Below are 24,140 nucleotides of genomic sequence, written 5' to 3'. Positions count from 1 at the left end.
TCAGGGTTGGAGGAGTTGAATTATAGGGAGAGGCTGAATAGCCTGGGGCTGTTTTCCCTGGAGCGTCGGAGGCTGAGGGGTGACCTTATAGAGGTTTACAAAATTATGAGGGACATGGATAGGATAAATAGACAAAGAATTTTCCCTGGGGTCGGGGAGTCCAGAACTAGAGGGCATAGGTTTAGGGTGAGAGGGGAAAGATATAAAAGAGACCTAAGGGGCAACTTTTTCACGCAGAGGGTGGTACGTGTATGGAATGAGCTGCCAGAGGATGTGGTGGAGGCTGGTACAATTGCAACATTTAAAAGGCATTTGAATGGGTATATGAATAGGAAGGGTTTGGAGGGATATGGGCCGGGTGCTGGCAGGTAGGATTAGATTGGGTTGGGATATCCAGTTGGCATGGATGGGTTGGACCGAAGGGTCTGTTTCCATGCTGTACATCTTTATGACTGTAACTTTCAGGTGTGATGTTTTTACGTGCTTGCTCCACTTGTCGTTCTAAATCCAAGAGGGTATAGTTTGGAATGAGATGTTGAAGGGTTGCCTTGTTGCTATAGCGTATCAGTGTTGTCGTAATGCACAGTTGGTAGAGGGACCAAATGTTTAAGTTGATGGATAGTATGTCAGTCGAGCAGGCTATTTTGTCCTCAATGGATTTCTTGATCTACTTGATCATTGTTGAGTTGTATTCATTCATATACATGCAGAGAATTTCATCTCTCTTGATCTACGCCTTCTAGATGAAGGTAAGGGTAAAGAGTCAGGAATTAGTTACTTACAGCAAAATATGTAGCCTCTGACCTGCACTCACAATCACAGTATTCACGTGCCTTGAATATAGGCAAAGACCCAGCTTCCACTGCTCATGGGGAAGAAAATTTCAAATGCTAGTACTCCTCTCAGTAATGTCATTCCTTCCCACCGCCCCCCCAACCCCCCCCCCCCCCCCCCCCCCAACGCCCCCCCGCTCCCAGCCCACCACATGTCCATAAAGGGTTCATTTGATGATAGAAATTGGTCTGTTCAAGGACTCTGCAGCTGCCTGCCACTAGATGGAGTTTTCTCAATCAAAAATTACAGGTGACTATATTCTTCTATTTTTAAAAATAGAATAGTATTGTACAGCGATATATTTTATTGTATTTATTATGTAGTTCCAGTTAGGTTTCTCACCAGTGGTGACTCTTTTTAATGCATTTGCAATGTTACTATCCATTTATTAGATCAATTCAAAATATTATCAAAATAACCTTTATGAAAACATAGAAGGCTCAGTATCTGGAGAATTGCAATTATCAATGAATATTTCACTTCTGAACATATGATGGAGGGAAGATTATTGATTAATTAGCTGAATACTGCTGGGCTTAGGACACTGCTCTGATAAACCTCTGCAGTCCTGGGGCTGAGTTTATTGGTTTCTAAAGGTATGGTTACTTTCCATTGTACTAAGTATGGCTTCAACCAATGAAGAGTTTTATTGTGGTTTCCACTGATTTGACTTTTGCTAGAACTCCTTAATCAGTCAGAAACTGTCTGATGGGGTGGCACAGTGGTAGCACTGTTGCCTCATGGTGCTAGGGACCTAGGTTCGATTCTAGCCTTGGGTGACTGTGCAAACACCACACAGACAGACATTCTCCATGTGTCTGTCTGGGTTTCCTCTGGGTGCTGTGGTTTCTTCCCACAATCTAAAGATGTGCAGGACAGGTGAATTGACTATGCTAAATTGCTCATAGTGTTAGGTGCATTAGTCACAGGTAAATATAGGCTAGGGGAATAGGAATCGATGGTTTACTCTTTGGAGGGTTTGTGTGTACTTGTTGGGCCAAAGGACCTGTTTCCATACTGTAGGGAATCCAATCTAATCTAATCTTGTCAACACCAGTCACTTTTACATGATCTCTGGTATCCATATTTCATGTGCATGTTTGGCTCATGGTTGTAATGAGGTCTGCAGCCAAGTGTCCTGGCAGAATCAAAACTGAGCTGCTGGATAGCATTGTCAACTATACTTTCCATTTAAATTACTGGTGTTTGAAAGTAGATTAATAAAGTGCCAATTAAACAGATTAGATTTGTTCTGCTTTTCAAGCTCTGTGTACACCTGGGTAACCTTCCACAATGTTGGATAGTGTTGTTCTGTCACTGTCTTTAAGTTGCCCCACTTAATGTAAGTTACATTTTTAATGTTTTCTATTTTTAAGACCAATTTTTAAAAAATTACATTTGGCATTTTTGATTTAACACTTTTGCTCCCGCCATCATCTATGACACTTCTCCCAATGTTACCAAGCTCCTGCCCTTGCTCCATCTCCCTGGCTTTGTTTCACCCCAATTCCTGCCTGCCAGCTTGACCCCCTTCTGATATTGCTTCATCCTGCCACACTGCACCCACTCCTTTGTCCTTGCATCCCACTGTGCTTACTTTTCATCACTTCACCTTTGAATCCATCCTATTCTCCTGACTGTGGTTCCAAATTCATACTGAAAGGCTCCTCCCAGTGACAGATATTGGTCAATGCAGGGATATTGCAGCTTCCTGCAATTAGCACCTGCTACCACTAGATAGAACATGGTCAAAAATACAGCTGAGTGTATTTTTAACTTTTTTTAAATACTGTATTGTACGGGCATACAGCATTGTCTTCATTAAGTTTTAAGTTATTTCAGTTAGAAGTTCACAGTGCTGTTCCTGGTGGTTCAGTATCCAAGCACACAGACTGCATAACTAAACAAATTTCCCTTTGCGCATGCACTGTGACAAATTTCTGCCATCAGAAAATAGACATTGAAGTTCTGGAGGATATCAGAACCATAGACTTGAAAGTTTTGTAGCACACTCTCTCATTGTTGTGGCACACTCTCTCACACTGGTTGAAAACTATACACACACACACACACACACACACACACACACACACACACACACACACACACACACACACACTATTCAAAGGAACTTCACTCCATGGCAAACTACGATTTATTTAGAATAATTTCTCTTAAAGTCAAAATTTTCAGGTACACAACCATAACTTTTAGTGAGGATCTGTGGTCCTTGAAAAGCTGGCTAGCTCTAGAGCACAAGTCTTCAGCATTACAGCCACCTTGTTGTCAGAGTACCTTTGCTGTAACCAGAGCACTCAGCGCTTATCCAGTGAAGTACATCTTACTGGCTAAAGACTTGGCGTCTTGATTGAGGGACTCAGGACAAGGCTGAGATGGGTTATTCACTCAATATTATCAGTTGAAAACATGTTTATGTAAAATATATAAGACCTTGCTGGTCGTAACATCATTCACAATAGAGATGTTTATAGAGTTTTTGCCTACCATTGTTTTGCTATTTAGCATCATTCATGACTGGATGTGGTGAATTTCAGAACTCTGATCTGATCCATTGGTGTTGGATTGCTTAGATCCATCTACAACATGTTGTTTAGAATGTTTGCAGAGCTGTGTTTAGCTTCAACACATTGGCACTACATTTTTAGGTATGTTTGGTGCTGCTCCTGGCAGGCTTCTTCTGTACTCCTCATTGAATGAGAGTTCATTCCCTGGTTTGATAACTGTACATTGAGAAATATATCAGATAATGAGGTTTTACTTTGTGACTGAATGTGATTCTGCTGAAGATCTAAAGTACCTCATAACAGACCAGTTTTGAGCTGCCAAATCTCAAGCCCAAATAATGATGATGAAGGGTAACCTTAGTATGAAGCGAAGACTTCCACTCCATATGATTGTAGAGTGGGCACTCCTGGTATCAGGAACAGATGCATCATTGACAGATTGAGGATAAGGTGAAATAGGTTTTTCTTTCATTGGTTGTTTTATCACTATCACTGATCCATTCTCGCACTCATGTCATTCAGAATGGGCTCGCTGAAGTATGAGGAGTGCTACTGAGGCAATCTCAGTGATAACTCCCCCACCAAGTGCCCATTCTCTGTCCTTATTAACCTTAACTGCTTTTCCAAAAGTTGTTCAGCATGAAGGAATACTCATTAACCTGCCCTCCTTGAGCTGATCAATCAGCCAGAGGTTAGCTTGTCTCTGTTTCACCTGATATCATGAAGCTTCACAAGCATCACAGTATCAGCTCGCATGAGTGTGTCCCACTTTTAGGGCAGGGTCATATTGAGGTTTGGTAATGTAAGCGTCTGAGACTGATGGGTATGATTTTGAGAGTTTGACCATGTCAGAGAGTTGATTGACTGGTGAGTGGAACAACTCTCCCAATTTTGGCTTTCCCTACTTGCTGGTGAGGACTTTGCAGGGTAAATTGGGCTGTGTGTTCCTTTGGTAGATGCAATGTGATTTGTCCAGTTTTATTCTTATGAAGCATTTTCATAGCAGTGCCCTTTCAGAGGACAGTTACGGGTCAACCACATTGTTGAGAGTTTGGAGTCACATATTCCAGGTGATGATGGCAGATTTATTTCCTTCAATACCGTCAGTAAGCCACAAGAATTTTTAAGTAGCTTTATTGTCATTGTTGTTGCATACTAGCTTTCTTTTTAAAATTTAACTAATTGAATTTAAATTCCCCAGTCATCATGGAGAGATTTCAGCTCCTGTCTTTTAAATTGGAGGTGTAGTGGACAGCGAAGAGGGTTACCTCAGATTACAACAGGATCTGGACAAGATGGGCCAATGGGCTGAGAAGTGGCAGATGGAGTTTAATTTAGATAAATGCGAGGTGCTGCATTTCGGGAAAGCAAATCTTAGCAGGACTTATACACTTAATGGTAAGGTCCTAGGGAGTGTTGCTGAACAAAGAGACCTTGGAGTGCAGGTTCATAGCTCCTTGAAAGTGGAGTCACCGGTAGATAGAATAGTGAAGAAGGCGTTTGGTATGCTTTCCTTTTTATTGATCAGAATATTGAGTACAGGAGTTGGGAGGTCATGTTGCGGCTATACAGGACATTGGTTAGACCACTGTTGGAATATTGTGTGCAATTCTGGTCTCCTTCCTATCGGAAAGATGTTGTGAAACTTGAAAGGGTTCAGAAAAGAATTACAAGAATGTTGCCAGGGTTGGAGGATTTGAGCTATAGGGAGAGGTTGAACAAGCCGGGGCTGTTTGCCTGCAGCGTCAGAGGCTGAGGGGTGACCTTATAGAGGTTGACAAAATTATGAGGGTCATGAATAGGGTAAGCAGACAAAGTCTTTTCCGTGGGGTCAGGGAGTTCAGAACTAGGGGGCATAGGTTTAGGGTGAGAGGGGAAAGACATAAAACAGACCTACAGGGCAACTTTTTCACACAGGTGGTGGTATGTGTATGGAATGAGCTGCCAGAGGAAGTGGTGGAGGCTGGTACAATTGCAGCATTTAAGGGGCATTTGGATGGGTATATGAATAGGAAGGGTTGGAGGGATATTGTAGGAGAAAGTGAGGACTGCCGATGCTGGAGATCAGAGCTGAAAATGTGTTGCTGGAAAAGTGCAGCAGGCCAGGCAGCATCCAAGGAGCAGGAGAATTGACACCTAGGGCACGAGCCCTTCCCCAGGAATCCCTTCCTGGGGAAGGGCTCATGCCCGAGGCGTCGATTCTCCTGCTCCTTGGATGCTGCCTGGTCTGCTGCGCTTTTCCAGCAACACATTTTCAGCTTTGGAGGGATATTGGCCATGTGCTGGCAGGTGGGACTAGATTGGGTTGGGATATCTGGTCGGCATGGACGGGTTGGACCGATGGGTCTGTTTCCATGCTGTACATCTCTGACTCTATTCATTAGTTTATTCAGTTCTTGAGATTACTAGTCTGATAAAATGGCTGTAATTTTCCTTTTTTGGGAATAAAATATGAGAGAGGGCTACTTAAAGTGTGAATTAATATGCACTTCAACTGCCTAGAAACCTTACCCTATCACATTCCAATTACTCTTAGTGCTGACTGACAAGGTTTGGTTGAATTTCCCAGCCTCAACATTGTGGTCCCAGGTCACCAGAAGCTACAGATTGATCAGCGTCCAGCAATGTCTGGCTCCTAAAGATTGTTGCTAAAATATAACTCCTCAGGGGATCCAATGGCACAAAGTTGTTTTATTTCTTGTTGAAGAAATGGATCTGGGGATAGAAAGGCCAGAGGGATCAGAGGCAAAGGCAGGGGGTGACTTTCAGAGGACTTCCATTTATGCCTCTGATTGACGTAGGTTGGAATAATCGGAGGTCCTTCCCCTAACCCTGCAGACAGACAGATCATCCTGGTCTTCCAGTTGGCAAAACAGGTAATTAAGGAGATAGTGAGTTGTTGCCCTTAAGATGTTAATCCACATTAAAGGGTTTTGTGGTGAATCAAGCAAATCATTCTGGCCTAGAACGAAATGTTGGGGATGTGGAAAAAAAAGGGCAAGTGTTTCTTCAGGTCCAGCTCACCCAATTTTTTTCCCTTCTCCTCATCTCCCTTGCCACCTCCAGAGAGGGGAATATTCTTCAATAATTATTGTATGAAAGGTAGCTCTGCCGCCAACATTTATTCTAGTTACAATCATAGCTTAAAGTAGATCATGACCAATCTAACATTTTGTTTGCTGATCCAAGTATGTGAGTACAAATTAAGGATCCCAATTGGTGCTTCAGCTGCTGCTACTTTATTCGATACAGATCAAGCATCAACTACTGGTCTGATTTGCCTGTATCGTCAAGTTACCTGCTGGCCTTGCTAACTGAACTACTGTAGGAGCTTGCTATCCTTGTGTGTCATATATAACTATTTACAAGTCTCCAAACTTTTCTTCATGGTTGCCTCTGATTGAGGAGAAAGATGTGAATGAAATCACACTGTTGACCATGTATCATTGCAGTCAATGATCATTAAATATCATTGGAAAACATGAAAACAGAAGCATTAGATGACGAATATAAAAGCTGCCACTATTCATATTGCCAACCATTTTCTTTTTGTTGGCCTGGGCTTTACATGAATACCTAAACTTGCCAATTCAGTGGTTTCCCAATTGCCAGTAAGTACTGACTGTGTCACCAACCAGTGGAGAGATTTGGCAGCTGGACAAACAAAATGTGCACTTTACGTTTACAGTATGCTATCAAAATTATTCAGTGTAATTCCCAAAATTTGCAAAGAGATGGTCAGAATAAGGGTCCTTGCGGCCTGTCAAAACCAGGATTCAGTAATTTAAATTGCTTTTAGTAGTAGCGAAGTTTTTTATAAGTTGGTGCCTTGCAGACAATGCTAACCATAATTTTGCCTATCGACTTGAAACAATTTTTTTAAAGACCTAACTGGAGCTCTCAGCGGATAGCAGTTACCAGATCAGTCTTTGTACTGACTGCTGTTATGAGGTCAGGTTGGAAGACACTCAGACAGTATTTTGATTTCTACCATGCTAATCCTTGGGTTTTAATTTTGCTGGCATAGCTCTTGTGTAGCAAGTTATATCAACAGCATTTTGAAAGTTCATATTTGCATATGAAAAGGCTGAATAGGCTGGGGCTGTTTTCCCTGGAGCATTGGAGGCTGAGGGGTGATCTCATACAGGTTTATAAAATCATGAGGGGCATGAATAGGATAAATAGACAAGGTATTTTCCCTGGGGTGGGGGAAGTCCAGAACTAGAGCGCATAGGTTTAGGGTGTGTGCATGTATGGAATGAGCTGCCAGAGGAATTGGTGGAGGCTGGTACAATTGCAACATTTAAAAATCGTCTGGATGGGTATATGAATAGGAAGGGGTTAGAGGGATATGGGCCAAGTGCTGGCAATTGGGACTAAATTAGGTTGGAATTTCTGCTTGGCATGGATGAGTTGAACCAAAGGATCTGTTTCCATGCTGTACATCTCTATGACAACATAAATTTCAGTCCATCAACTATCTGAGTCATAGGATCAGAGAAATTGATTTTATCAGAAAAGATTTTCCTTTAACAAATCCTCAGTGGCTGTCACTTATTGTCCCACAATTTGTCAAGTGATAATTAATTTTATGCTAGATTATAGCCTTTAGACACTTCTCTGGCACCACATAGCTAACTAGTCCATAATGACTGGGTATATCCCATATTCCTCTTTTCAACAGGTGTGCAACGTAGGAAAATCTCCAGTCGTTTGATGCCACTCATATTCAATGAAGTTGAGAACCTCTAATATTTCCATTCTTTCTTCATTAAACAAACTGAATGCACCATTTCAATCTATGCAAAAGAAGTTTCAATCTATACTTTTATGTCACTGATCCTTCAATATCTGTGGCAATGGGAAAGATCCTGTCACTGTATTCTGGTGGTGAATGGAATGAATGTTTAAGATGGAGGATGATGTAGTGTCAATATGTAAATAAGGGAGTCTACATTATCAGGAGAATCACATGCCTATTGGAAGGTAATTTCTGGAAGCTATGTATGAACATGATAGCAGAATGAGAACTGTGCTATAATACTAATAGAAACAAAGCTTATCCTCAATAACTATTTTAAGGTTTCACAACCACTTATTATATTTCTAGGGCACATTGCCCATGCATCAGGGTCAGAGTGTTGCGAAAGAACCAAGAATAATTAAAGAATGTTAATCTTTTCCAAATATCCCAGAACTTCAGAGATTTCTGGGGATGGTGAATCAAGTGAGAATGTTTGTCTCCAACTTATGGAGGTGCCAGTGTTGGAATAGGGTGGACAAAGTTAAAAATCACACATCAGGTTATAGTCCAACAGGTATTTTTGAAAGTACAAGCTTTCGGAGCAATGCTCCTTCGTCAGGTAGCTAGTGGGGCAAGATCATAGGACACAGAATTTATAGTAAAAGATCAACGTGTCATACAACTGATGCAATGTATTGAACAAACCTAGATTGCTTTTAAGTCTTTAAATCACTTAGAATGGGGATGCAAGTTTCAATTCGTTAATATGTAAATCCCAGATTTTTTTTCAAGTCACAGCCCTGAGATAAATTTAAGTTTTATCAGTACGTTAAAAAGAAAAGGTGCCATCTCAGCTCAAACAATGTATTAAAGGTGTGAGGTTAGAGTCTGTCTCGTAGAATCCCTACAATATGGAAATAGGCCATTTGGCCCAACAAATCCACAATGACCCTCCAAAGAGGACCCTTCCCAGACCCATTCCCAGAATGATGCACCTAGCCTACACATCCCTTAACACTATGGCCAATTCACATAACCTGCACATCTTTGCACTGTGGCAGGAAACCAGAGCACATTCACACAGACACTGGGAGAATGTACAAACTCCACACAGTCAGTCACCCACAGCTGGAATCAAACACAGGACGCTAGTGCTGTGAGGCAGCAGTGCTAACCACTGAACTACCATACAATCTTAAGTCAGACTGGTTTTATTTCCAAAGTAGGAATTTACAAAATGTCACACTGATTGACTGTCTTCAGATTGTGTGTTTTTGAACAAAATAGAATGTATCTGCAAATACAAATCTACAAAGGCAAATTCACCCTATAGACTTATATGTGTGCAAGTGTGTGTGTGTGTGTGTGTGAGAAAGAGGGGAAAGAGAAAGCCTGTGAGGGGGAGAGAGTGTGTGTGCATGTGACAGCGCAAGGGAGAGAGTATTAGAGTTTGTGTGCACATGTGCATGCTTGATAGAGTATGTGCTCGCGAGTGTGACAGAATATATGCCTGTGAGAGGGTGTGAGTGTGAGCATGAGAGACAGTGTGTGTGCATGTGATATCAACCCAAGATCCCAGTTGACACCGTCCTCAGGGTGCCAAACTTGGCTATCAGCCTCTGCTCAGCAATTGTGCGTTATTACGTATCCCAAAGTCCTCCTTGGAAGACAGACACCCAAAGATTCAAGGCAAGCTGTGCAGAACATGGCCCTGTTCTTTGCAGCCCACAATGCATTATCGTTGAGGATGAGCACCCCGCCAAGATCTTCCCTACGCCTTCACTTCTCACATTTAAACAACTGCAAACCTTAAACAGACCATTGTTCACAGCAATCTACCCAGTCTTCAGAACAACGTCGACCACGATACCATACGACCCTATCATGGCAACCACTGCAAAATGTGTCAGAGTGTCGACATGGATGCTACCATTACATGTGGGGACACCACTCACCACATACATAAGTGATTCATACGCAGGTACTCATGTGACTCAGCCAATGTTGTGAACCTCATGTGCTGCAGGCAACGATGTCCTGAGGCATGGTACATTGGCAAGACCAAGCAGATGCTACAGCTATGGATGAATGTACATGCAACAATCACCAGACAAGGATGTTCTCTCCCAGTGGGGGATCACATCAGCGGTCAAGGACATTCGGCCTTGGATCTTCGGGTGACTGCCCTCCAAAGCAGAGTTCAGGATGCGCAACAATGCAGAGTCACTGAGCAGAGGCTGATAGCCAAGTTTGGTACCCATGAGGATGGCCTCAACCAAGATCTTGGGTTCATGTCACACTATAGGTGATCCTACCACACTGTACATTCTCATTCACATATTCACATACAAGCACACATACACACCCTCTCTCAGACATATACTCTGTCACACACATGCTTTTTCTCTCTCTCTCACACACACACACACACAGTCTATGGTGTGAATTTGCATTTGCAGATACATTCAGAAAGTACAGTCAGTCAACCTGACATTTTATAAATTCCTACTTTGGAAACAGAAAATCTGACTCAAACTTGGGATACAGACAGACTCCAACCTCATACCTTTAATGCATTGTCTGAGCTGAAATGGCACTTTCTTTAATTATACTGATAAAGTCTTAAGTTATCTTGGGGCTGCGACTTGAAAGAAATTCTGGGATTTACATATTAATGAATTGAAACCTACATCCCCATTCTAAGTGATGAAAGAATGAACAGCAATCAATACATCGTATCAGTTGTATGACACTTTGATTTTAAAAAAAAATATGTCCCATGATCCTGCTCTATTAGCTACCTGAAAGAGCAGTGCTCTGAAAGCTTGTACTTGCAAATAAACCTGTTGGACTATAACCTGGTGTTGTGTGATTTTTAACTTTTCCAACTTAGCACACGTGAATTAGTTGGTAAGGCAAAGCCAGGCATGGTGTTGGGAAGAGATCAGAGGTCATTTGAAAGGATCAAAAAAACATTAATTTCACTGTATAATCTGACTCTGTAATCCAGAACCACAGATGCATTATTGGCCAGATCAGGAGGTGTACTTTTACAAATTCAGAGTCATGGTAAATGTAGACGGAAGGATTATGTACTTTGTTCTTTGCTGAAACAAAACAAAGGTTTGTAGCCTTTGAAAAAAGATGCATTACCTTCTCCCTGGGCTTGAGAGAGGTTTGTAGACTACATTATGGTTCAACAGGCCATAAACATTAGGTTATTATATTAAATGTTCAGAAAATAGCAAAGGTACCACCAACAAAGCAGAGATGTAATTTGAGATTGATAAGATTTGACATTACAACTGGTGTGTAAGGGAAGGAACAGGTTCCAGCAGACAGATTGCTGTATGCTCCTATAGCAAAGCAGGAACAAGGGCAGATAAATTTTGTTGAAGACGTCGATACCCGACTTCAGTAATGACCAACAACCACCAGTAACAAATCAATGTTTGCTTAATAAGTTAAATGAAGAGCTCAAATTTGCGAGTACTGCAATACTTTAAGGGATAACAGCACCTCAGTACCAGGGTTGACTTACTGATTTATAATGGAAGGTTGATTATACCTCGAGTCTTTGATTTTAACTTATGTAAGAGGTTATACCAGGAGTCACTTGGGGATCACAAATTTGCTTGCATTTTTAGGGGAGGTAACCAGGAGTGTTGATGATGGAAATGCTTTTGATGTAATCTACATGGACGTCACAAAAGTTTTTTTTATAATATATTTTTACTGAAAAATTGATTTTTATTTAATAGTACAAATACAAAACAATACAAAGAAAGAACAAAGTCAAAAAACATAACCTGCCCTCGTACAAATGTATTTATTTATAATATATATATATAAAAAAATATATTAAACCCCCAACTATTTAACTAAATAAATAATAACCAACAAACAGTAATAACTCAACTCAGCCAAACAAAACACTCATTGTTTGCAGTTCCTCCTCCCTGGATATTGGACTCATAATCATTACAGCTATATAAAAACACTTATTTGTGTGGCAGATAAATCTACGCCCAGGTATTCCAAAAAGGGCTGCCACGTCTTATAAAAATTCTCAGTTTTGTGGTGCACCATACTTGTGAGAAAATCCAAGGCAAATGCTCCATAACAATCTTCCACCAACCCAACAGGCCCGGGGGATTTTCGGATACCCAGCCTAACAAGGTATTGTTTCTTGCGCAAAAAGTGAGCATCTTGAAAAGTTTTTTTCTTATGCGCATCTACAGGGAACATACTAGGCAGGCAAAGAGGAGAAGGTAGGGTCCTCCTCCACCCTTACACCTAAAAGTCCCATCCATTGCACCCACCAGAGTGCTCCAGTATGTTTGAAACCTACCACAGGACCAGAGACAATGGGTGAGAATGCCCTGACCAATCTTGCACTTGGGGTATGTTGAAGATACCCCCGGTTTGAATTTTGACAAACAGTCTGGAGCCAAGTGGACCCTGTGGAGAATCTTCAACTATAAAGCATGGGTCCTACTGCAAGTTGATATCTTTACTGCATCTTCCCAAGAATCTTCCCATGCCTCTGAGGAGACCTCAAAGCTGAGCTTTCTCTCCGATAGTCTGCAGAATCGATCAAATTCATCTGAGGGGGCACTCCCCAATTGATGATATAAAGTGCTGAAAGAAAGTGTATTCTTTGAAATCTGCACCCTCCTCTCTATGTTGGATTTGTAAGGATCAGTCAAAAGTGTAATTTTTTTAAAATAAAATCCCTAACTTGAAAAAAAACGAAAAGAAGGCCCTGTTAGATAACTCGTATTTCCATGCTAACTGATCAAAGGACGTTATTGTGTCTCCCTCAAATAAACTGCTCATGCAAGACACACCTCTAGCTGCCCAAAATTGTAATCCTGAACCTATCATCCCAAGTCGAAAATCCAGCATACTCAAAATAGGTATAAGAGAAAGTTTTGCCAATATTGCTTTCCCTCTGCCAAATTGCCCTCCATACTTTAACAACTGGGTTATGGCAATATTCCCTAACTGTCCTTATTTTGTCCAAAAACAGCAAGCTAGTAAGGGGCCACATTACCTAGAGGTTTTGATATCTAACCATATTGAAAGAGGGTCTCCACAAGCCTAATCACTCAGGTAGGATGAAAGCAAGCTTAGTTGGTAGCTTTTAGTGTCTTGGAGATCCACTCCCCCCAACGTGTGAGGCAATTGCAGTTTAGCAAATTTAATAAGGGGCTACTTACGATGCCAAATAAAAAAGTTGAACCAGTCGTTCAGTCTCCTGAATGTTTCCTCATCGAAAATCAGGGGGAGCAGCCGTATAGGGTACAACAAATCGGGGAGGATAATCATCTTAATAAACGCTATCCAACCCAACCACAAGACTGGAAGCGCCTCTTCATCTTTGAAGATCTTGTTTGATTTTGTCAAATAATTGATCAAAATTAGTTTTGAAAAACTACTCCAGTTCTGGATCTATGAATATGCCCAAATATACAACCCCCACCGCCATGACCACTTAAATGGGAATGGATATTCGCCCTCAAGACTTGGCATCTTCGTAAGACCACCCTTAGGCACAGCCCCTGATTTTGCACGATTAATCATGTACCCTGAAAAGTTGCCAAACGCACTGATACATTGTATCAGGCGAGGCATCAAAATGGCTGGATTTGACAAAACAAAAAGATTTCGTCCATGTACAACGAAATCTTACGTAATTTTGACCCCAATTCCTGAGCTTATGTATTGGGATCCCTACGAATGTTCAATCACCGATGTAAAAAGCAATGGCGAAAGGGGACAGCCCTGTTGGCTGCCCCCAAAAATGTTAAAATTGCTGGATCGCACCCCATTGGTGATGACCGCAGCGAGAGAGTCATTGTAGAGAACCTTTACTCATCTTATAAAGACTTCACCCAAGCCAAAATGCTTCAGAGTATAAAAAAGGTATGGCCACTCAACTCGGTCAAACTCAACTCGGTCAAACTCAACTCTGCACCTTGAGAAATCATCAATCCCTGTATTGACAGTTGTTGACATGCTTGAATTACATTAAGCAGCCTTTTAACATTATTGGAGGATCTAGAACATAGAACATAGAACAGTACAGCACAGAACAGGCCCTTCGGCCCACGATGTTGTGCCGAACATTTGTCCTAGCTTAAGCACCTATCCATGTACTTATCCAATTGCTGCTTAAAGGTCGCCAATGATTCCGACTCTGCCACTCACTCAGACAGCACATTCCATGCCTCCACCACTCTCTGGGTAAAGAACCGACCCCTGACATCCCCCCATATACCTTCCACCCTTCACCTGAAATTTATGTCCCCTTGTAACACTCTGTACCCGGGGAAAAAGTCTCTGACTGTCTACTCTATCTATTCACCTAATCATCCTATAAACCTCTATCAAGTCACCCCTCATCCTTTGCAGTTCCAATGAGAAAAGGCCTAGCACTCTCAACCTATCTTCCATTCCAGGCAACATCCTGGTAAATCTCCTCTGCACCCTCTCCAAAGTTTCCACATCTTTCCTAAAGTGAGGCGACCAGAACTGCACACAGTACTCCAAATGTGGCCTTACCAAGGTCCTGTACAGCTGCAACATCACCTCACGACTCTCTTGAATTCAATCCCTCTGCTAATGAACGCTAATACACCATAGGCCTTCTTACAAGCTCTATCCACCTGAGTGGCAACTTTTAAAGAACTCCATCTGCCACTCCTCAGCCCAGCTCTGCATCATATCTAAGTCCCTTCGAAGCCGACAATAGCCCTCCTCACTATCCACAACTCCACCAATCTTCGTATCGTCTGCAAATTTACTGACCCACCCTTTTGACTCCCTCATCCAAGTCATTAGTAAAAATTACAAACAGCAGAGGACCAAGAACTGATCCCTGTGGAACTCCACTTGTATCTGGGCTCCAGGCTGAATATTTACCATCTACCACCACTCTCTGACTTTGACCGGTTAGCCAGTTCTCTATCCAACTGGCCAAATTTCCCACTATCCCATGCCTCCTGACTTTCCGCATAAGCCTACCATGGGGAACTTTATCAAATGCCTTACTAAAACCCATGTACACTACATCCACTGCTCTACCCTCATCCACATGCTTGGTCACCTCCTCAAAGAATTCAATAAGACTTGTAAGGCAAGACCTACCCCTCTCAAATCCGTGCTGGCTGTCCCTAATCAAGCAGTGTCTTTCCAGATACTCATAAACCCTATCTCTCGGTACCCTTTCCATTACTTTGCCTGCCACCGAAGTAACTGGCCTGTAATTCCCGGGGTTATCCCTATTCCCTTTTTTGAACAGGGGCACAACATTCGCCACTCTCCAGTCCCCTGGTACCACCCCCGTTGACAGTGAAGACGAAAAGATCATTGCCAACGGCTCTGCAATTTCCTCTCTTGCTTCCCACATAATCCTAGGATATATCCCGTCAGGCCCGGGGGACTTGTCTATCCTCAAGTTTTTCAAAATGCCCAACACATCTTCCTTCCTAACAAGTATCTCCTCTAGTTTACCAGTCCATTTCATACTCTCCTCTTCAACCATACGGTCCCTCTCATTTGTAAATACTGAAGAAAAGTACTCATTCAAGACCTCTCCTATCTCATTTGACTCAATACACAGTCTCCCACTACTGTCCTTAATCGGACCTATCCTCGTTCTCGTCATTCTCATGTTTCTCACATACTCATAAAAGGCCTTGGAGTTATCCTTGATCCTATCCGCCAAAGATTTTTCATGCCCTCTCTTAGCTCTCCTAATCCCTTTCTTCAGGTCCCTCCTGGCTATCCTGTATCCCTCCAACGCTCTGTCTGAACCTTGTTTCCTCAACCTGATATAAGTCTCCTTCTTTCTCTTTACTAGACATTCAACCTCCATCATCAACCAAGGTTCCCTCACATGACCATCTCTTTCCTGCCTGACAGGTACATACATATCAAGGACACGTCCTATCTGTTCCTTGAAAAAGTTCGACATTTCAATGACATCCTTCCCTGACAGCCTATCCTGTCTTGCAGCATCGTATTTACCTTTCCCCCAATTGTAAAACCTACCCTGTTGCACGCACATTTCTCTCTCCATAACCAAGGTGAAAGTCACAGAATTGTGGTCACCATCACCAAAATGCTCACCCACTAACAAGCCCATCACTTGTCCCGGTTCGTTACCAAGTACCAAATCCAATATGACCTTCCCTCTGGTCGGACAATCTACATACTGAGTTAGAAAAGCTTCCTGGACACACTGCACAAACACCGCCCCGTCCAATCTACTTGATCTAAAGAGCTTCCAATCAATATTTGGGAAGTTGAAATCGCCCATGACTACTACCCTGTGGCTTCTGCACCTTTCCAAAATCTGTTTCTCCACATCTCTGCTGCTATTGGGGGGTCTATAGTAAACACCCAACAAGGTGACTGCTCCTTTCCTATTTCTGACTTCAGCCCATACTACCTCCAAAGGTACCCTCTCGAACTGCCTTTCTGCAGCCATTATACCATTTCTAATTAGCAACGCCACACCCCCTCCTTTTTTACCACCCTCCCTAATCTTACTGAAACGTTTGTAACCAGGAACCTCCAACAACCATTCCTGTCCTTCTTCTATCCACGTTCTGTGGCCACAACATCGTAGTCCCAAGTACTGATCCACGCCTTAAATTCACCCACTTTATTTCTGATACTCCTTGCGTTGAAGTATACACACTTGAACCCATCGCTGTGTCTGCAAGTATTCCCTGTCAGTGCTATCTTCTCCACAGCCTCCCTACATTCTTGGACATCCTGAAAAACAGCTAACCTACTTGCTGGACTACAAGTCCGGATCCCATCCCCCTGCCAAATTAGCTTAAACCCCCCTGAAGAGTGCTAGCAAACCTACTTCCCAGGATATTGGTGCCCTTCTGGTTCAGGTGCAACCCGTCATGCTTGTACAGGTCCCACCTTTCCCAGAGGGCAGTCCAGTTGTCCAAATATCTGAAGCCCTCCCTCCTACACCATCCTTGCAGCCACGTGTTCAACTGCACTCTCTCCCTATTCCTTGCCTCACTGTCACGTGGCACCGGCAACAACTCAGAGACGACAACTCTGTCCGTCCTTGCTTTTAGCTTCCAGCCTAACTCCCTGAATGACCTCCCCACCCCTCTTCCTACCTATGTCGTTGATGCTAATGTGCACCACGACTTCTGGCTGCACACCCTCCCCCTTAAGGATTCTGAAGACATGGTCCGAGACGTCTCGGACCTTGGCCCCCGGGAGGCAATAAATCAACCGAGTGTCTCGCCCATGTCCACAGAACCACCTGTCTGTCCCTCTAACTATAGAGTCTCCTATAACTAGGGCTCTCCTCCTCTCCCCCTTTCCCTTCTGAGCCTCAGGGCCGGAACTCGTGCCAGAGACCCGGTCACTGCAGCTTACCCCTGCTAGGCCCCCCCCCTCCCCCAACAGTATCCAAAGTGGTATATTTATTGTTGAGGGGAACGACCACAGGGGATCCCTGCACTGCCTGCTTCCTCCCCTTCTCACTTCTAACTGTTACCCAGCTACCTCTGTTCTCTGGTGTAACTATGTCCCTGTAGCTTCTATCTATCACCCTCTCAGCCTCTCGAATAATTCTCAGTTCATCCAACTCTAGCTCCGGTTCCCTAACGCGGTCTGTGTGGAGCTGGAGCTGGCTGCACCGCCTGCAGATGAAGTCGGCAGGAGCATCGGTGGTCACCCCTACCTCAAACATCCTGCAGGAGGAACATTCCGCTGCGTGCGCTGCCATAACTCTACACTTAGTGTTCTTGTTTTAGAGACTAAGTAGTTTACCTGTTTAGCCGACGGAGCCCTTTTTTTAGGTTAGAGGAGGAGGGAGGGTGGGAGACACTGCATGTGTAGTGTCTCGGGTTCCTTCTCCATTCAAATAACGATCACTTACCTTCCCGACCAGCCCTGCGCTCCGACTTCACTTCCCCCCAGCTTCCACTGCTCTCTCCTGCAAAAAAAATAAAAAAAAGAAAAATCTGCGGCTCTTTACGAAGCCCGTTTGGACCTCTTCAACAATAGAAGGTAACAGTCTCCAGACTTAACGCAAGAATCTTAGAGAGGATTTTAAAGTCCATATTAAGAGTGAAATGTGCCTGCATGAAGCACAGACCTCCGGGACCTTCCTTTTTTTTAAGAATAAGCAAAATATTGGTCTCTCTCAGAGATAGCGGGAGACAATCATGGCTGTACGAGTCACTGAACATTTTGAGCATCAGGCCTGAAGATATGTTCATAAATTCCTTATAGAATTCATTGGTAAGTCAGTCAGGATTGGGCACCTTTTCACTTTGAAGCTGCTTCACAGCCTCCTGTGCCTCTTGCTCTGATAAGGGAGTATTGAGAAAAGATTTTTGTTTGGGGGTCACGCCCGGGAGCTCCAGATCCTTGAAAAAGGACTTCATTTGGCCTGCCCTTCCTCACAATCCTCAAATTGATATAACTTAATGAGTAAAATCTCTGGAATGCCACATTAATCTTTTTGGAGTTGCATGTTAGGGTCCCAGACCCTTCTCTAGTTGCCGTAATGGCTTGTGGGCGGCACAGTGGTTAGCACCGCTGCCTCACAGCGCCTGAGACCCGGGTTCAATTCCCGACTCGGGCGACTGACTGTGTGGAGTTGCACGTTCTCCCCGTGTCTGCGTGGGTTTCCTCCGGGTGTTCCAGTTTCCTCCCACAGTCTAAAGATGTGCGGGTCAGGTGAATTGGCCATGCTAAATTGCCCGTAGTGTTAGGTAAGGGGTATATGTAGGGGTATGGGTGGGTTGCGCTTCGGCGGGTCGATGTGGACTTGTTGGGCCGAAGGGCCTCTTTCCACACTGTAAGTAATCTAATCTAATCTTTTTCCAAACGAGATATGCTAAGAATTTGCCTGGCCTGTCACCAAGCTCATATAACCTTTGCTTTGCAAAAGTAAGCTCTTTCTTTGCTGTCTGCCTGAGCATGGAATTCAATAGAGACTGCAGCGTTGTAATCCTCGATAGGTTGACCAACAAGAGCTTATCAAAGTAAGTCTTCTCGGCTGCCTTCAACTGTGCTTTGAGGAGAAGTGGTTGCTCACCCTTCTGCAAAGTAGGAAATAACTAACCACCTGGCATAGGCTTTGGCAGTTTCCCAAAGGATGGATGGGCTACTAACCAAGCCTAAGCCAATACCTAGGAATGCCTGAAATTCCCTAGAGAAGTACTCTACAAACGTATTATCCTTGTGGATAAAGGGATCCATTCGCCAGTGCCTTGAACCCACTGTAATGTCCTTAATCTTAACCAACAGGTACACTGGAGTGTGATTGGAGATGGTGGCATATTTTATGATTGGTAATATTACCAAGTCCAGGATTGCCATGGGGGGGGGGGGTCAGAAAAAAATGAATCCTGGTCAGACATCTGTATGGATTGGAAGAAAATGTAAAATCCCTGCCTGTAGGGTGGAGACGCCTCCAGACATCCACCAACCCTAACTCCACACATAGATCCACTAATTGTTTAGTTTGTACAGAGGGTATCGGGGGCCTTTGGGCAACCTGTCTACTATGGGATCCATAAAACAGTTAAAATCACCTCCTATAAATAAATGCCAGGACTCCTGACTGATCAGTTTAGATAACGTATCTATGAGAAATTTGAGGGAACGGGTCAGAGGGCAATAAACATTTAAAATACCACATTCTTACCTGTTTCTCAGGGCTTTGAGAACTATAAACTGCCTGTGTGTGTGTGTCTTTAACACAGTCTAGTAATTTAAATGGGAGATTCCTCCTAACCAATGTAGCCACTCCCCTACTTCTGGTATTAAATGATGAAAAGTAAACCCGATCAAAGCCATTCTGCTGTAGTTTCAAATGCTCCCAATCATTCAAGTGTGTCTCCTGTAACAAAGCAATATCCACCTTCGCCTTTCTAAGGCTCTAAAGTACCTTCTTCCTCTTAATTGGTGAGTGACTCCTCTTGATGTTCAGCTACATCATTTAATCAGGTCATTAGCCATAACCTTCTGCAGTAACATTTAAATTCCAGAGAGCAGGAACTTGAACCACAAGTTGCTGAGCCTTAGTTTCATAAGACCCATCGAACATAAAAACTACATAAACTAAAACCACTACCGTTAACAAACCAATAAAGCTATCAAAGATTATATACAATAAAAACTAAAAAGCAAACCAACGTATAAAGCACCATCAGCGCTGAATAGGGGAACTCACCCCCTGCCCTATCCAAACTATCCATCCAACAACCCAGTTTCCTATCCCGCTGTCATGACTGCAGCCCGGGCATTTAAAAAACCTGAACCGGGTATGAACTGCCTGTAAGTAGGCATCTAGCCATCCCAACCATTTTCCCTTCTCCTAGCTAGAGCCATACCGCAAACACCAGCAGAAAAGAAAGAAAATACACCATGGAATAGCAATGTGAATAAAAACTTTTTTTTACAAAAAGGTGGGTAAATACCCCACCCAATCTTTGGTATAACCTAAAAATTGAAAGTACACATCTCAACTCCTGCCAAACATAGTTTCAACCAGATTATCATCAAAGATAATAGGAAAAGAATGCCCCAACTGGTCTTCCTCTGTTTTTTAGAGAAAAAACAAAGACCTACCCAAACGCTTCTATTTGTACATACGAAATTGTTCAGATTAAGTTAATTCATCCACAAAGTCCCTTGCCTTCTCCGAATTGCCAAAAAGATGTACGTATACATCTAAGACGATCCGAAGCACCGTAGGACACCTCAGAGTACTGGATCCCAAGCTCACTCAGTCTTCTCTTGACACTGTCATAGGATTTTCTTTTCTGGATCACCACCGCTTAGCAGTCATGGAAGAACATGATCTTAGAGCCGTCGTAAATTAGAGTCTTTGGATCCTTCCCCTGGATTCTGGAAGCTTCCATGATTCTCTCCTTATCTCTATAATGATGAAACTGCACCAAGGGAGGACAAAGACGCTGACTCAAACCTGACCTCTGCACTGTGACTCGGTGCGCCTTCTCAATCTTCAAGTCTCTCATTCCAGCCTCTAAGTTAAGGAATTCGGCAAATAGTCCTCAATAAATTCTGCCAGTCACTCACCTTCCTTGCCCTCCAGCAGACTGATGATCTGAATATTTTTTTCTCCTGCCCCTGTTCTCAAGATCATCCACTTGGTCATGCAAATTACAGACTGCATCTCCAGGGCTTGGATGCTATCCTTGGAGGAACTGGTATCAGCTTCTACCATTGTGACTGTGTTCAACCTCATCCGTTCTTTTTTCCAAGTCTCCCAGCTGCTGTGATCCTCAGAACTTGTTCTAGAAGGAAGGGTAACTTGACCCAAGATGTTAACTCTGATTTCTCTCCACAGATGCTGCCAGCCTTGCTGAGCTTTTCCAGCAATTTCCATTTTCGTCTCCGATTTACAGTATCTGCAGGTCTTTCTGTTTTTATTTACTACCAGAATTCAATCCTGGAGACTAGTGGGTTTTCATGGCCAAGCCAGGTTCTTGAAGAAACACTACACCAACGATCCTATTTATGGAAGTTGGAAATGGAAGGATGAGAAGAATATGGAATGCACTCTTTCATTAAATACGTAACTAACAGAATCAACCAGTTATTCACGAGACCTGGGAGATTGCCTTAGCATAATGTTATTAGACAATTTTCAGTCTGTCCAACAGTATTTGAAACAAAGCATGGACAACTTGAATTCTCAACCTCCAAGAAAGTTGAGGACATGGTCAAGTTTCGCTTTTTAAAAAATTCTTTCACAAGATGTGAGCATTGCTGGTATTAGTTGTTCATCCCTAATTGCCCCTTGAACTGAATGTCTCCCTTAGACCATTTCACAGGGGAAATGGAAATTAAGAGTCAACCATGTTGTTGTGGGTGTGGAGTCATATGTAGGCCAGATCACAAAGATGGCAGATTTCCTGCCTTATAGAACAATAATGAACCAGATGAGTTCTCATGACAAGACAAAAATGGTTGCCATCATCACATTACTAAGAGTAGCTTTCAATTCCAGATTCTATTAATTGAATTTCAATTCTACTGGCTGCAGTAGTGGCATTTGAACCGTTGTTCCTCAGAACACTAACCTGGGCCTCTAGGGTACTAGTTCAGTGACATTATCACAATGTCACCATCTCCTCTTTGATCAGTAAACTGATGAAATTGGAGATATATCAGAGACTTTGGAGATGGTATAGGATAAGTAGACATAAATGTAAATAATGAGTAGAATAAGAGATTTGGGTGAGATGTGATGGAAAGGGTCAATATCAACATGTAAGTAATTATTTCAGGGGAAATGGCTTACTATTACATGACTACTGGGTGATGGTTGGCTCTGGAAGCCTCACATTTTACGCATTTCGTGTTGAATAAAAGGTCATTGCCTGCAACCAAACTTCCTGTGATCATTATCAGTCTCACGGTCATATAATCAAGCCAGGAAAATGTAAGCTTTCCACTTCAGGCCCTGCAGCCTCTTGGAACATCGAGTTCAATAACTTTTGAGCCTGGTTCTGTACTTCCTTTTTTATTTACCCTCACACCCTGGTCCTGGGATGACATAGGTTGCTTTCAGCACAGCAAACCTATTCTCATCCAATCTTAGTCTTATTATCAAATGATATGGGTTGCTTTCAGCACAGCCTACCCATACTCTCAGCTCTCATTGTCACTTGTTCAGTTTCTCTCCAGCTCTGGGCCACCATTCACAATCTCACGTGCCTACTCCTTTCATAAAGCTTTCTCTCTAGCCCTGTCTCCACCTGTTCACTCACTTCTCCCCTCCAAGCCCCTTCCTAAATCCTTGTCTTCTGCAGAAATACTGTTTCCTAAATACTACCTGTACTGATGAAGACTCACTGGACTTGAAATGTTAACTCTGCTTGCTACCAGACCAGTTGAGTTTCAGCAGTAATTTGTTTTGTTTCAGATCTGCAGTCTTTTTTTTATGTTTTGTTATAGAATAACAGAATAACTGATTCCTTATTAAGCAGGATGCTTTGTCTTGGATGGAGTTGAGCTTCTTGAGGGTTATTCCATCACACACCTCTCTTGTGTCTTGTTGGTGGTGGAAAGGCTGTGGGAGTGAGCTGAGTTATTTGCTGTCGAATTCCCAACCTCTGGCCTGCTTTTGTCACCAGTGTATTTATATGGTTTGTCCTCTTTTATATTTCTAGTTAATGGAGTCCCTCACGAATGATAGTGAGGAATTTCAGGTGGTAATGCTGGACAGATTATCACTTGTAAAAGTTAGTCCTGGAGCAACATTTGTGTAATATGAACCTTATTTGCTAATTAAAAGGCTGAATGAGGACTCAGACAATTTCTATTTAAAGAGTTGAAAATGTGACTGAACACTGCATAATCATCACTTCTGCCTTTACGATGGAGGCAAAAGATGTCTAGGACGAGAGCAATACCCTGAAGAACTCCTGCATCAAAGTCCTGGGTCTGAGATGATTGGCTTCCCACAGTCACAATCATCACCATTTTCCTTCATAATAGTTATGGTTCCAGTCAATGGAGGGTTTTCCCATTAATCTGTTGTATTCATAAATGTGCAGGCTAGGAGAATCAGCCATGGTAAATATGGGGTTATGAAGAGAAGATGGGAGGATAGCTCTGGGTCAATGTCCTTTAGAGGGTCAGTGCAGACTTGATAGAGGCCTATCTGCATTCTAAGGATTCTATGATTCTGTGCTCAGCAACCTAGAATTGAAATTCAGCTGTATAATTCTTTGTGAAACGCTAAATTTGTTTGGTTTTGAACAAACTTACCTCTTTTGGGTAAATGTGCTTTAAAGCTCTTGTCTAAGTGACTTGTCATAATCTCATAATTCTCCACTTCAGACTAAACAAGTCAAGGCCTTGGGAGTGAAGCCTTAAATACCTCGTGACCAAGATGAGATCAGAGTGAGATTTAACAACATGCGTGAAAACTTGAATAGCTATGTTACAGATAATACAGGGATGGGTCCAGGTTATAATGGCTACAATCAATCAGTATATGAGAG

This window comes from Hemiscyllium ocellatum, chromosome 19, assembly GCF_020745735.1.
Source record: "Hemiscyllium ocellatum isolate sHemOce1 chromosome 19, sHemOce1.pat.X.cur, whole genome shotgun sequence".
NCBI lineage: Eukaryota > Metazoa > Chordata > Chondrichthyes > Orectolobiformes > Hemiscylliidae > Hemiscyllium > Hemiscyllium ocellatum.
The sequence above is the reverse complement of the archived record's forward strand: the minus strand, read 5'-3'. Positions refer to the sequence as shown.